Source organism: Ornithodoros turicata, chromosome 5, assembly GCF_037126465.1.
Source record: "Ornithodoros turicata isolate Travis chromosome 5, ASM3712646v1, whole genome shotgun sequence".
NCBI classification, from domain to species: Eukaryota; Metazoa; Arthropoda; class Arachnida; order Ixodida; family Argasidae; genus Ornithodoros; species Ornithodoros turicata.
Genome location: NC_088205.1, coordinates 70,829,127 through 70,843,182, shown reverse-complemented (window position 1 = coordinate 70,843,182; position 14,056 = coordinate 70,829,127). Strand labels below are relative to the sequence as shown.

Sequence of the window (14,056 nt, the reverse complement as noted above, 5' to 3'; positions counted from 1 at the left end):
AGGTTTGCTTATACTTCGACAGAGGTGCACCCATTCCACGTTGCCACCAGTATTGTGAACTTGTCATTCGCAGCTGCGTTGACCCATCTTTGAAAAGAGTTTTGCTCATATTTGGCTGGCTCCAATACTTTAGAAACGCGAATGATATTGATAAGCGTGCAAGAAGGAAGAAAAGTAGACTGAGCAGACGGTTGGGGGGGGGGGGGGGGGGGGCTAGGCTGTAGCAGGCTGAGGAAAATATCGGTTGAGAGATTTTTGGCAGGGGCCAGTGGGCCAACAGTTGACTCCAGTTACAAGTGTACTCTCATTCGACTAGTTGGGGAGGGAGATTTTAGCAAGGATGGTATCCCGGGGACCAGTAGAGGAGAATATTTTTATTGTGGTGTGAAAGTAAAGGCTTTGCCAGGGTATAACCTCGTTCTGCTTCGGGCGAGGTTTACCATCACATGCTCTGGTAATACGAAACAATAAAGTTGCGTTGAAAAAAAAAAAAAAAAAAAAAAACTAATACCACTGCACGCATTCTTTCTTTTCATTGATGCATTTCTTCATGCATTTTTGTTTCTTAGAAAAATCAACGATAGGTTTCGCACTGAGGCATGAAAACTATATACGTCAAAACGCTATATGAAAGGCACGAATTTTTTCGGGTTAAACCTGGTTTCTCCCTATTATTCTCCACCGAGTTATAGTTTCAGACCAGTTGGGGTTTAAACCGGTTTCTGCCCAAATTCCAATAACGTTTCACGTACGTTGTGTCACACGTTGGTACACTGTTTAGTAGCAGCCTGTACGCATGTCACATGTACATATTATTTGAGTGCAACAATAAACTATGCGAACATTTGGTGTTGCAACATGTGCTGCTTGTGACTACAATTGACGAGGAATGCAAGTTCAGCAATGTATGCACCTTTCACTGCGGGCCGCTTGCTCGACTTTCTGCGAAAGTAAGAAAAAATAACCCGATTACGCCCGAATCCGATCTTCCCCCCAAACTCGGGAAACCCATTTAACCCGAAAAAGTCACACCCTATAATGAACACGATATATTGGGATTGTCCTTTTCTGTCCCTCAAGCTCAAGGTTCGTCCTCGATTATGATCGAGTCCATGGAATCTCCCAGCTTTCAACCATTTCAAACATCACCCACCCTTTGCAAGGGCGTTGAGGGAGCGGAACCGTTTATGAACGAGTTCATTCAGCAGATACTCGTTTAATAACGTACTAAATGACATTAATTGATTTGCAGTTCCACGTCCATTAGCGCCATAGACGACACATCGAGCAGGAAGCGGACGCCGAGAACGCTATATGCGATAAATGCCGCACCTAGGTCGCTTTATAAGCTCTCCTGTAGTGACCCATCTTTCGAACCTTAACGTTGACGGCGGCCATGACTTCTAGATCACTAAATCTAATTTGCATATACAAGTCGTTTACCTTTCATATGCGCGCGAGATATTCCTCCTCTACGAGGCAAGGAACGCGTAAAAAATCGGTCCTGGTAAGTTCTCGATGTGCGCAGAATTTCCCCCGGCGTCAGGTAATTTTCTCCAACGAAAAAAAGATGAAAAAAAAAGCGTTACAGAATTTATCTTTTTTGTTAGCCGCGAAACGTTGCCCCGAAATTGAGAGAATCGCGTTTTGAAATGAGGAGGCATTGCGGGAAAGCACTTTATATCGCGCTACTACAAAAGAAAAAAGAAAGTACGTGGTAAGAAGCTGACATAAGACGAATGTAATGCTTGTTCTTTCCATTTCAATTTTTTTTTTTCTTTTCTTTTTTTATTCCCTGCGTGTGGCGTCTTTGAGTAGACTTTATGAGATGTAGCAACATATTTTGCTTGTTCTTTGACAGGACGGTGCCATCTACTTCTCATGCGGTGCCAAAAGGGTACTTATGTTGGAACGTATCTCTTTGGGTATACGAAAAGGAGCTGCGAATGGTATAGCCAACGTAGGTATCTTTTTCTCTCTTTCATGCGTTTGTAACTTAAATCTTTTTCTCGCTTGTCGTTATTGGATATAATTATCGATGTCAAATAATGTTGTACGTCAAATACTCTACCAATTAATAATATTTTCGTGTATCGCTGAAAACACGTGAAAATGTGGGTGTGGAGTGTTGTTTGTTGGCTCCCAGCTTCCACCGGCTTCCATCGTCGCTTAAAATATGATAGGCTATAAGCGAAAAAGAAAAGAAAGAAAGAAAGCGCTCGTCGGCAGATTTGTTCTGCTTTGGAAACGCCGTGCAAAGCACGCATTTACAAGTAGATTAACCTCGTGAACGAGTAACCCCTCTTTGTGAGATGCCCTCGAGGCATTTAAGATATTTGAATACAATAAATAAATAAAGCGTTCTTTTTGTTTATTTATTCCTTCGTTTCTTCGTTTTCTTTCAGCTGTAGAGAGGAACTTGGAACATCTAAAGATACGCTTGAGGTGTGAGAACCGACATCTTCATCTTTACTTCCGCTCGTTTCCAATTTCTGTGGCTGCATGCTTCCCAATTCGTGCTAATGCAAATGTGCTGTATTCGGTTCGTCTCGTATTCAGAAATAATACACGGGGTGCATTCACTGCCTGCCACGTCAGCATCCAATCGAACGTTTTCGTGCATGCGTTGATTGCACTGTCAGTATATTCGGGACGACTGCCTATGCATATATAGAAGGGGTGAACCGTTTGATATCAGCAGAGCGCGCCGTTCACAAACCCGATACACGCATGCGAACGTGCCTCGAACGGTGCAGGAGTATACGAAGCTTGCGGCTGCAACTAGTTTCCATGCATATACTCTCGTCTAGACATCCCAGGTACCGCCAGAGAACGTTACACAATGTTTCAGTTGGCGTTACCCAACAACGAAGTATATATAGCAAGAAATATGCGACGACGCGATGACGAAACATTGATTATGCGGGAGTTGGTACGCGTAGGTGAGATGTTGCAAACAACGTGGTGTCTTGGATTAATTCCGTAGGCGTTGTTAATTTCTCGAAGCACAATGTGAAAGTGCAAAAGCCGGCATCAGCCCCATCTCATCATCGTATCTCTATTTGTGTGTGTGTGCAAAAAGTTCGTTGTCCGTGTGGAGCTAACGATGAAAGCTGGAGCTGTGAACGCATGAAGAGAGTCTGGAGCAACCTATTTATCTCATCATTGAAGGGCTCCTTTAATATGTGTATAGAGTGTGACCTCTATACCATACACGTACCACCTCTGTGACCATATGCACGTACGTGGATGTCAGCCAATCGCTGCAGACGATTTCAAGCACAGGCTTTCTGTGGCTCCAAGTGGCTGCTCATGTTGCTGATGACGGCTCGTCTCCATAACTATATACGGCCGCCGAAACACGGTCGTGACCCCTAGACTAAATAGCCGACGTGTTCGCAGCCAGTTGCAATAGTTTCCTACAGCATGGGGGGATAGGTTGATTAAGAAAAAAAAAGAAAGGGTAGCCAGGCAACGAGCCGCTATTCCGAAAAAAAAGGGAAAAAAGAAAAAACGGGAACAGAAAAAGAAGGAAAGAAAGGAACAGGAAAGAAAGAAAGAAGGAAAGAGACACTATAACAACGTCACATGCAGTTCACGAGCCCTCAGGCTCGGAAAAACTGAGGAGAGCGGTATAGTGACAGCCTACTGGTTGGGGTGCAGGACGGGACCAAGGAGAGCGGCAAACGAAAAATGTTACAGCCAATCTGGAGGAGACGGCAACGGAGGGTGTTCCTATGGTGAAGGTGAGGGTGTACGGGCAACATTGAGTCGTAGGCGGTGGAGAAGGGATTCTTCTTCACGACTGCGGTGGCAAGCGATGAGAAACTCCATAAGTGGGTCGATAGACCTATAAGTCGTAATTTCGGCCCGGAACTGCCGAGCACATGTGGCACACCGACCTGTACAGTATGGATTCACCGAATTTAGAAGCGCGTGGTGATGAGGTATAAATACGTTGCTTTAGTGAAACAAGGAAAATGTGCAGACTAGCTGGTGTAGATCCGTGAAGAGGAGAGTTTGCACGAGAGGTATAATAGCCCATTATTATACATTATTTACACTTTTTCCCTAACAGTGTAGAAGTGTTGCGTGGCAATAAACTGTCACGAAACATAGTATACGGTACCGTTGAGAGGGCAGTCAGGGGCTAACTGGGTATAGGAAGCTCATGCGACATAGCGGCAATACTAAAACTGCCGTAGAAGACGCCATTCCATTGTGGGGAAAGGTATATTACGTAGGATTTGTCCCATTGGGTTGTGTCCGTCCGTAACACCGTCATATCCTCAGCCGAACACACTCTCCCATACCATCTGATACTCGTGCTACAGCAGCTGGCGCCTTCCCCTCTCCTTCCCCTCTCCCCTATAAACCAGAACAACGCTCTCCTGGGCGTCGTGACCGTCGGGCACAACAGCTGGGGTTGTTCCACTGAGCGTCGGTGTCTTTCCCACAGTCCACGGCGTATCGCCGTAGCAGACCTTACGATGGCGGTGGTGGTATCGTGCGTTGTCAGCGCCACCTAGATATGCAGAATGCCCGCCTCCTTTCACGCCTTCACACGTACGTGGATGTGGATGTTCTCAAAAACCACCCCAGGTGTTTTTTTTTTTCTCTTCTTTTTTTTTACACATATTTTTTATATAAAAAAAGCTGTGAGAGCAGCGCTGATGTGATCTTGGCAGGTGGGTTATACGGCCAGGCGGACGTCCTGTAGGACACTGCATGCAACTGCTGGACGACTAATAAGCTAAAATTCATTAATTAACTTATGAATGCGATGTTTCCTGGGAAATGCGAGACAGCAGAATTGGAGCTAGTCATTATTCCAATCTATCGTCCTTGTCGAACAACCTGGGAAGCGAACGTACCTTGGGGTATAAATTGCCAAAATTCGCTATATGCAAACGAGCCGAACTCAGAACTCCGTACTTTTCGAGCGCAGAAAGGACGGGACCTTCGCCTTATCTTGGCCGGAGATCGTTCTACCCGATCAATAGATGAGCGCGCCTAATCCAATGAGTTCCATCGGTCCAAAGCACGTGGCCCTCTCACGCGCGTTTCCTGTCGCTCTTTCTGCGCTCAAGTACTGCGTAGTTCTAGGTGTCGGTTCATTTGCATAGCGAAATTTGAAAAATTTATATCTCAAGGTACGTTCGCTTCTCAGGGTGCTTAATAAAGGACGATTGATTTGAATAACGACTGACACCAATCCTGCTATCTCGCATTTTCCAGAAAACATATAATTAATAAGTTAATTAATGAATTTTAGCTAGGTCCCCGTTCAGTAGTTGCATACACTCTTCTACATGTCCGCCTCGTCGCATTACCCGTCTGCCAAGCGCTGCTCTAACAGGTTTTTGAGAAAAAAAATCTATGTCGAATAAAAATAAAAGACACCCTCTCATATTCCTCATATATGAGAATTCTGTCAAGCATTAATCAGAGATGCTCGCAACATTGTTTTCAAAGGCTACGCTCGGTGCTGGCCCTCCACACGTGAACTAGATGTCTGTCGTCAGCCTTTTTAAGAAGTAAGAAGCTTACAACGTTCGATTATTGCCCCGAAGATGTTACAACGCAAAAGTGTTTCCTAACTGTCATCACCGAGAACGTGTGCTTTTTGCCGCGGAGCGTGTAAAAGGCCGCGCGAGGCCCATTCATTCACTTCAGAATCAGTTGCAAAACGTTGCGCTAAGCGTTTCGCGAAACGCTGCGCAAGACGGTGCGCAAAACGGTGAAACATGTGTAAAGTTTTTTAAGTGTAGAGCCGGAGTTGGAATTGGAAATTAGAGAAAAATATGGAGATGTGAGTCCCGACACAGTCAGGACTGGCTACTCCAAAACGCGTTTGTGGGTGGAACAATAGAGACAGAAAAAAGAGAAAAAGAACAGCCGTATTGGATTGGATAAGAAAGAAAAATATGGAGAGGTTAGTCCCTACCCAGTCAGGACTGGCTATTCCAAAACGCGTTAGTGGGTGGAACAATAGAGCCAGAAGAAGAAAAAAAAGCAAACGGGAAACAAACACAAAACAAAGCACATCCGGGATCAATTGTCAATGCAATACTTTCTGCAGTCAAGATCCGCAGCCAAGAAATAAACGAAGAACTACTGCTGTCGTACATCATCGGCTGCAACGTATCAGGTACAGCTTGGGACAAAAGTTTACGGAACACAGCACCTGCGTATTTCTCCATCGGAGCGGCCCCTCCTAGCTATCAGGAAGAGATCGAATAAGACACGGGTGGCCGGTAATTCCATCCATTTCTCAGTATGTGTGTTGACTTCGGTTTGCTCTTAGATAGCCGCTCCATTGGAGAAATGCGACGCCCCGGTGTTCCGTAAACCTTTGTCTCAAGCGTACCACAAGCTCGTACCCTATATGCCACATAGGTGTACCTCGCACGCCATTAAGCACAGGCGGAACCCAGCTGCCAACCGCGCAAGAACGCCATCTCGTTTTCCCGTCGTGCACGTGTATAATTACACCGATCGGTTTGCTTAATCAGGGAAACTCGCGTTTAAGGTGCATTTCGCGTCCGCCCAAAAGAGCAAGAGCGCCATCTAATCCGCCCCCTCAAAGTACGCGCCGCGTGCGACTACACGGTAATTAGCAGATCGCGTGAGCGCTTAGTTTCAAACGAAGAAAAGCGCATCTCAGCTCTCTCCCTCAACTGCAGCATCAGCGGCTCATTCTTGTTTGCAACCGTATAAGAGTTCTCCAAATCCGTCGCGAATGCATGATGAGAGAAGGGGCTACACTTGCGATGATGTATCGTTAGTGTTTAGGGAATGCAGACTGGAGGAAAGATGGGACAGGTTACGAAATAGCGAACGCCTTGTCGTGATATGTTATACGGGGCATTCTATCTTAATACCACGGCAGAGTGACATTAAGAGGGCCCTTTTTCCGGTTACAACCTGCTGGTTAAACTGATATCAAAGACGTTATAGGAACGGTGTAAGAGTGGCGTCAGCACAAAAAGCAGGGGAATTGTATAGCGGTGAACCATATGGGAAGTCTTTTCACCCCTTAACTACTTAAATAATTTTTCACTCGTTGATTCGACGCAACGGGTGAACCTCGTTCGTTCTGTATTGGTCTCAAGGTAACGGCTCTTTTCAGCGAGAAGAAACTTTCGCATTTTAGTGCCCCTTTAACAATAACTTCGCGAGAATTCGCTCAGCGGTGACAATCGCGAAATTCGCGAAGATTACGTCGTCGCGAAAATTACTATGCCCTTGCTAGACACTTGCAGACTAGAGACTATATATTGGGATTCTTGCAACGTTTAGTCACTTGGCTGCGCTCTCTTCGCTTTCATTTTGAGTTCCATCGCAGAGTAGACGCACTAGCTATAGGGTGTAAGAACTTTCACCGTGGCTCAATTTTCTTCCGGGGATCGATGGTGGCAGCACGTTGGCTTTATCCCCTAGTTTTCCGGACGAACTGTCCGTGAACGACAAGAGAGCGGCGCCTCGACCTAGACCATTCGGGAGAGGAAGCTCGTATCGGCACTTTACAGACTATCCCCATCACGTACGGTGCTTGTTTGCTTGAACGCAGCGAGGAGATGCCAAAGACCTTTTGAATCTGATTACGTGGTCCTTAATATCGGTTTGTAGGTGTTTCCAATCCAGTCGATGGCAGCTTTAGGAAGGTCGCCCTTCTTGCAGGGGGATCGTTTTACTATTATAGACATGTCTTCACACGTCTTCGTTATTTTTGTCTGTACCGGTGATCATATGTAACACACATACCAGCGCGTCGGTGGATGAGCTGGTGGCGTGTACCACCTACCTACTGATCCCAAGGTTTTGTGTGCTACCGAACACGGCGGAGGACGCCAGCAGCTTGGTGGCAGGGTACAAGCTCCTTCGGCACGCCGCATTCCGCGTTGGACGTTCAATGCAGTGTGGCGTGTGCTGAGATTTCTGTGCTCGTTGAAGAAGCTGCAGTGTGGGCAAAATTAATTCACAGACCGACCACTGTTGCGTGGCTCACGATCATGTCTCGTGACGCAAAGTCCCGAATTACCGTCATCATATGTAACACACATGGTGGTGGCGGTGTGTGTGTGTGGGGGGGGGGGGGGGGGGGGGGATGTGAAGGTTTATTTAAAAAAAAAGGAAAGGTCAGCCAGAGAGAGGTCAGCTTGCTATTTTAAAAAAAGATAAGTAAAGCAGAAATGGAAAAGATAAATCACACATACGATCACAGGGCCTTGACAAGGTCCGTTGAAAGTGGAGGGGGCCAGTGGTGTCGGCCCATTGGGTAGGCTGAGGAACGGGAACCAGTAGGTGGGTCGGGGGGGGGGGGATATGGGCTTGCTATTCCAAATAAAAGAGAAAGGGGAAGAAAAGAAAAGGAAAAGAAGAAAAGAGAAGGAAAGAAAAAGAAGAAAATAAAAGGAGTAGACAAAGAAGGAAAGGAAAAGAAGAAAAGAAGAGGAAGAACACAAGACTGAGAAGTCACACACCCAGTCACCCATTTGGGTAGCCAATAAGATAGTGCTGCAACACACAGATTTAGCGAAAGGATAAGGAAGACACAAAGGTGTGGTTTGTAAAACTTTTGTGAGCGTTCATTTTCATATGGTAGAGTGAAACAAAAGTATTGATCAGATCGCCTATTAATTACAAATTATTCCATTACGGCGCTTCATCGTGACCGTTCGAAAACTAGCTAGTGAAGAGCGCTCTGCAACCCAGTAGCGCACACTTACGCACGCACAAACGTAAAAGCGAAGGTCACCGCGTGTGCAGGAAAACGTGACATGCCTTCCTCATCACGGGCTGCACCTGATGTATCGCATGCTGAACGCCGTATCACCCATCTAACCTTGCCGTAAATACTTCCGAGGAATATCCAAAGAACCCATTCGGTTTGTGCCCCGTGACTTCTGCCGAAGCCATTCCTGCAGGGGACGTAAAAAATTGTCAAGGTTTTTCTCACGTATCCGGCGAACAGTCGGCTCAAGGACTTTCAAGAAGTTACGTCCCTCTGCAAGAACTCGTGCTAAGAACGCAGACGCCACGTTTGAAAGTTGAGAGGAATTTCCGCAGGTTATAAATCACGCTCATCTGTGTGACGGTGCATATGTGAGTATGCGCGAATTCGGGCTTCTGTCTGACACGTGGGGCGTAGCCGTCAGGCTTGGCACGCGCACGTGCGCCACAGTTACGTCATGTTTGCGTCATCATCCGATGAGAATGGCGCAATGTCTGGTCCCACGCATGTCATTCGTAGGAATGGTCTTTTGCACGCGGAGATCACGAAAATTGGGTCGGTATACTTATGGCGGTGGTCCCAAGTGTATCCTAAAGTCCATCCCGATCAACCTTCAGAATATCTGCTATCTAGAATATATGCTATATCAGAATATCTCTGCTTTCAACGATCACGAGTGGTTTTGAATGATCGAAGTGCTATTTTAAATTCTCGAAATGGTGGTTGTAGTCGCACATTTTACGCATATTTGCCAAAACTTGTCCACGTTTTGAGCAACACCCCAGACAATGGTCGTCGGCCTCTCCCCCTCCCAAAGACGTTTGCGCAGGCCGAAATTGGGCTTAGGAGGGAAAGCATGCCGGAAACTCTAACCCGGGAACCAGATTAAAAAATGGGCTGCGCTGAGGATGTCGCAGGTGAAATCCCTTGCATTTGAGCAGCGTTCACCTTTTCACAGTTCCCAGCATAACGTCGTCATCCCTGCAAAAGAAAAGGGCCTAGTTACTATTAATAACACGTATAGAGCGGTTCACCTAACCCCCTGGCTACTCACTAGAGACCAGACAGTCGCTGACCTTCTGGTCTGGACTTCATACGTTGACCTCGTATCACCAATATGGCAAGTTGCAATGGAACAATCCGCGGTCACCGTGTATTCACACGAGAGACATTACCCAGAACACTCTCCAGCAGAAGATGCGCAAAACGTCATTGCTTTCTGCTGTCACGTGAGCGCGAGCGCTCAACGTCATATCCTGCCTCCAAGCCACATGATATTCCGTAGCAGACGACAGGCGGTGCTGACGGTGCCCTCTGCGACGTGCGCAGTACGACGCAACCGACATTCTGGCACCGCGCGTATGTCCAACATAAGACGAGGCGCAACTTCCGCCCCGTGAACATCGTTTCGCTTTTTCTTCCACTAGAATATTACACGATGATGTCGCTACCAATGAATACACGATCGGAGATAGGTTCCGCAATGCCGTTTACCTGGTGGGCATCATGGTGAGAAAACGGTAAACGTTAGCTGCTCCGGTGCAGCTGGCTGCTCCAGGGAACTTGGTGGATTAATTAATTAATTCAGGACGCTAACCGCTGGTGGTGATGGATAGAAGAAAAAAATGGGGAGGTGAGTCACGACTAAATCGGACCGGCTACCCCAGTAGGCTACCGGCTACCTACGCGTAGAGCAAAACGGAAAAGGGGAATGGGGAATGGTGAAAGAAAACGAAAAGCCACTGTCAAGCCGAGAGTCAAACACTGTGTAAGTTACAACATAGTGTCACGGTTGTCGACCACAATCAACGCAATAGACCCGTAGTTCTAATGTAACGCTAACCACTATAGTGACCCTTCTTCGCGTTGAATCGCGTGCGAGTAGTAATCTGTTGCTTTGTAAACCTCTAAATGTCAGCCTTCCTAATACCGCCTCTCTACCATCTTTCATATGCAAGTCTACCAAAACGTCTGAAACTGTTTCAGACATTAAATGCGTGGGTATATCCTCAAATCCACATGATGCACAAAAAAAAAACACACAAAAGAAAAACAGGGTGCCCTATAAAACACTCCGCAATAGAGATTTTGCTTCGTTGTAACTGGTGTCGCGTGGGTGTCGGAGATGATGTCCAACGAACAGAGGGAGCCGTGTAGATCACATGACTTATCCATGCAAATGTGCTTCACTCAAACATATATGCAGCTCTCAAATGGAAGAGCCTGTAGAGACAGACGCCTCTGCGCTTTAGGCGAGACAACGACACAGAGAATGCGTAATATCGTCTCTTGTCTCGGGAGAACGAAAGAGGAATCCACACCGCAAGCTCTGGCAGCACTGCCCTCCAATTGGAGCGACGCGGGATGCATCTTGCGGAAGATGTGATGCGGAATTGACGATCGGTCTGTTCCGCGGTCTGGCAATAAGACGTTTAGAAGGACGCAAAATAGTAAGTTGTCGGTATTGACAGTATAAATATTCACAGAATACATGAAGCCTACATATGTATAACAAAGCGAGCACAACACTTAATTAGGAAAGTAATGTACTAAAAGAAGTACAACTTTCGATCAATCAGTCAGTCATCTTTCCTATGAGTAAACGGCAAGCTCTAAAATACTGGGGCACGTCTCGCAAAATGCCAACGATCCAGTTGCCCTTTTGTTTCTGTACCTTCATTGTATATGCAGTCGGCTTCGGTCAGTAGGTAGGTTTACGGTGTCCGTTTAAAGGGTGTCGGTTCAATGTAACAATGGCTTGAAAACGGTCAATTAATCCTAATGAATTGAACTGTACACCTTCGATAGGCAGATACAGAAAAGGGGGGGAGCAATGGAGACGTGTATGGGAGCCGGGAAATTTCAAATAAATGTAAGTTCCACAAAATGCGCGTGCTTCGCATAAAGCGAAAACTACAACTCACAGAACACGAAAAAAATGCCCTCGTATGCCACTAACATAGGCAAAAATTTACACGCGGTTGTCGCGTAGTTTGCCTCGTTAATCAGGACCTTCAACGTGCAGTTAACTTTTGAAACAGGACCAGAGGCAGCACTTTTCTGAAAGCTATGCCCTGTAAGTGCGAAGATGCGTTCACATTTGAGCATATAGGGTCTGGAAACATCTCGTCATCGCATCGTCATTCATGTAATAGTTGTTGTTGTTGTTGTTGTTATACGCTCTCGATGCTCATAGAGCACGATCGAAGGCTTCTCACCTTTCCAGCACCGGTTCGGGCACTGTACGATCGACCATCACGGCGTTGAGACACGCATAATGAAATTATATCACTACTTATCATTCGTTATACGGCGCTCCCCCGCGCGAGACCTAGAGTTCAACATGAGGGAGTCGCACACGTATTCCACCATTCCGACCCCTGTAACCTCTCCCACGCTCCTAGGTGAAGCCGAACCAGGCATCATCACTGGGGGTGAAAGCGTAGCTTTCAGCGTCAATATTGTGAAAGGAACCCACGATCAGGAGCTCTTGCCATCCATCCATCCAGTTCGTTCACAGTGGAGACTAGCTGCTGTAGCGACGTGACAGCCTCGTGCTGGCCTATTAGCTGCACGCTACCCTAATGGGTCTGGCCTCCTCTCTGCCCGTTTTATGCGCAGAATTAGCCAGCTTTCCGGAAAGGCTTCTTCTTCATCCGTTTCGATAGAGTGCTGCCAATGCTACATATTGATGCGAAGATTTTGTTGGTGATGGGGAGCCCACTTTCGATGCAAAAGTTTCTCTTGCTCTTCTTCCTGTTTCTTGGCCTGCTCCCGATTTTATGAAGGCCCCGACTATGTTGTGTGCAGTGGGGAGATGGTGACTGCGCTAGAGAGAAGCATGAAGAATTGATGAAGCCTCGGGAAGGGAGTGGCGAGGATATATAGGAAGCGTCTGAGATTCCGTGGCAGGGCGAACAGCTTCGCCTGAACACGCCGCTACGAAGGTGGTTACGCCCGCGCCTTTTGTCCGTTTCGTGACCGGCAACATTTCCACAAACATACTTAGTTCCATGTTTTATGTTCTATATGTTTTTCCATTTCAAATTCAATTCAATGTACGCGGTAAAACTTTTTCACATCTTGCGGGTGTAAACGTCGTGTTCTACGGCATGCACCTTTGTGACGTACGTTTCACACCATACAAAAGATTGCTTTGTAAAACAAAAAAAAAAAAACAAAACAAAAAACTTTTCTATATGGCGGGTTCTACAAAAGGCACCGTTTCGAAGGGCATATACTACACACGAAACATCAGTTTCGGGGGGCGTATTCCACTTAAACATTAATTTCCGATGTGATGTGATGTGATGTGAATAAAGAAAAAAATGGGGATGTGAGTTTCGACGAAGTCAAACTGGCTACCCCAGTACACTTAATACAGAAAGTTCAATCCGATGATGAGATGATGAAAACGCAAAAGCATGATGTCCAGAGACGAACAGAGATGATAATGGAGTTCAACATGTAGGTCATTAATTTCCGATGGCTGTGCTGCAAACAGCCTTTTCAGCAGTTATTGCACCTTCCAGGTGAGTCTTCTGAGCAAAAAAAAAAGATACAAAAACAGCCCTTTTACGCGATGAGAGGTGTACAAATGTTTACTATGCAGTCTTTTTTTTTCAATTCTATGGTACATCGCACATCAACAGATTTCAACGGAATCCGCTTGATTTTAAACCCAGAAACCACTCGGTGCACCACATCCGTATACGCTGCTGCTTTTTCTTGTCTTTCTTCCAATTTTGTCTTTCAAAAAACGCAACGCAAAAATTTTCATTCCCTAAAGACTGGAAACCCCCACTGCATATCTCGCTCGCTTTATTTTAAAGAGCAGGGAAAAAATTCCATCTATCAAGAAATTTTCATACGGGAGGGATACTCTGAGCGTGCTTTTTCTCGCAGGAAGAAAAGAGAATGTTTTCTAAACAACCGGATAAAGTCGGCCAGCACGAAAATATATGCAAAAATAAACGGGACCAAACTGGGCAATCTTGTATAGATGCTGTAGACCGCTTAGCGATGCTGGGAAATCCTCTAAGCGTTTTTGAACACAACGTCGCACGAAGGATCCGGAAAGAAGGGAGAGAAAAAAACGGGGGCGGCTAGACGCGATTGAAAAAGAAGGCTATTTGCCTGATAGGAAGTCTGCCCGATTTCCATATCACCCGCTCTTCTGCTTAGAGAGATGGACGGGTTGCTTTACAAGGCCAAGCACTAATGTATATCCAGCCACTATTTTAAGAACAATCTGGATGCGGAAACGCTTCTGCATGGCGTAAGCAAACGTCGTCATATCATTCGAGTGACTTGTGTTGT

At 46.2% G+C, this 14,056-nt stretch overlaps 1 long non-coding RNA gene across 2 annotated transcripts in view; it reads left to right on the top strand.

The window, feature by feature from the left end:
- LOC135396174 (uncharacterized) overlaps positions 1–14,056 on the top strand; it is a 127,215-nt gene that overhangs the window by 69,835 nt on the left and 43,324 nt on the right. The window contains exons 3-4 of one of the 2 annotated variants that reach the window (XR_010423342.1): positions 1,862–1,960; positions 2,406–2,445. This is a non-coding gene — a long non-coding RNA (uncharacterized LOC135396174). Of the gene's footprint in view, positions 1–1,861; positions 1,961–2,405; positions 2,446–14,056 lie in introns of those variants that run through there. The other variant, XR_010423343.1, reaches the window with a different exon arrangement.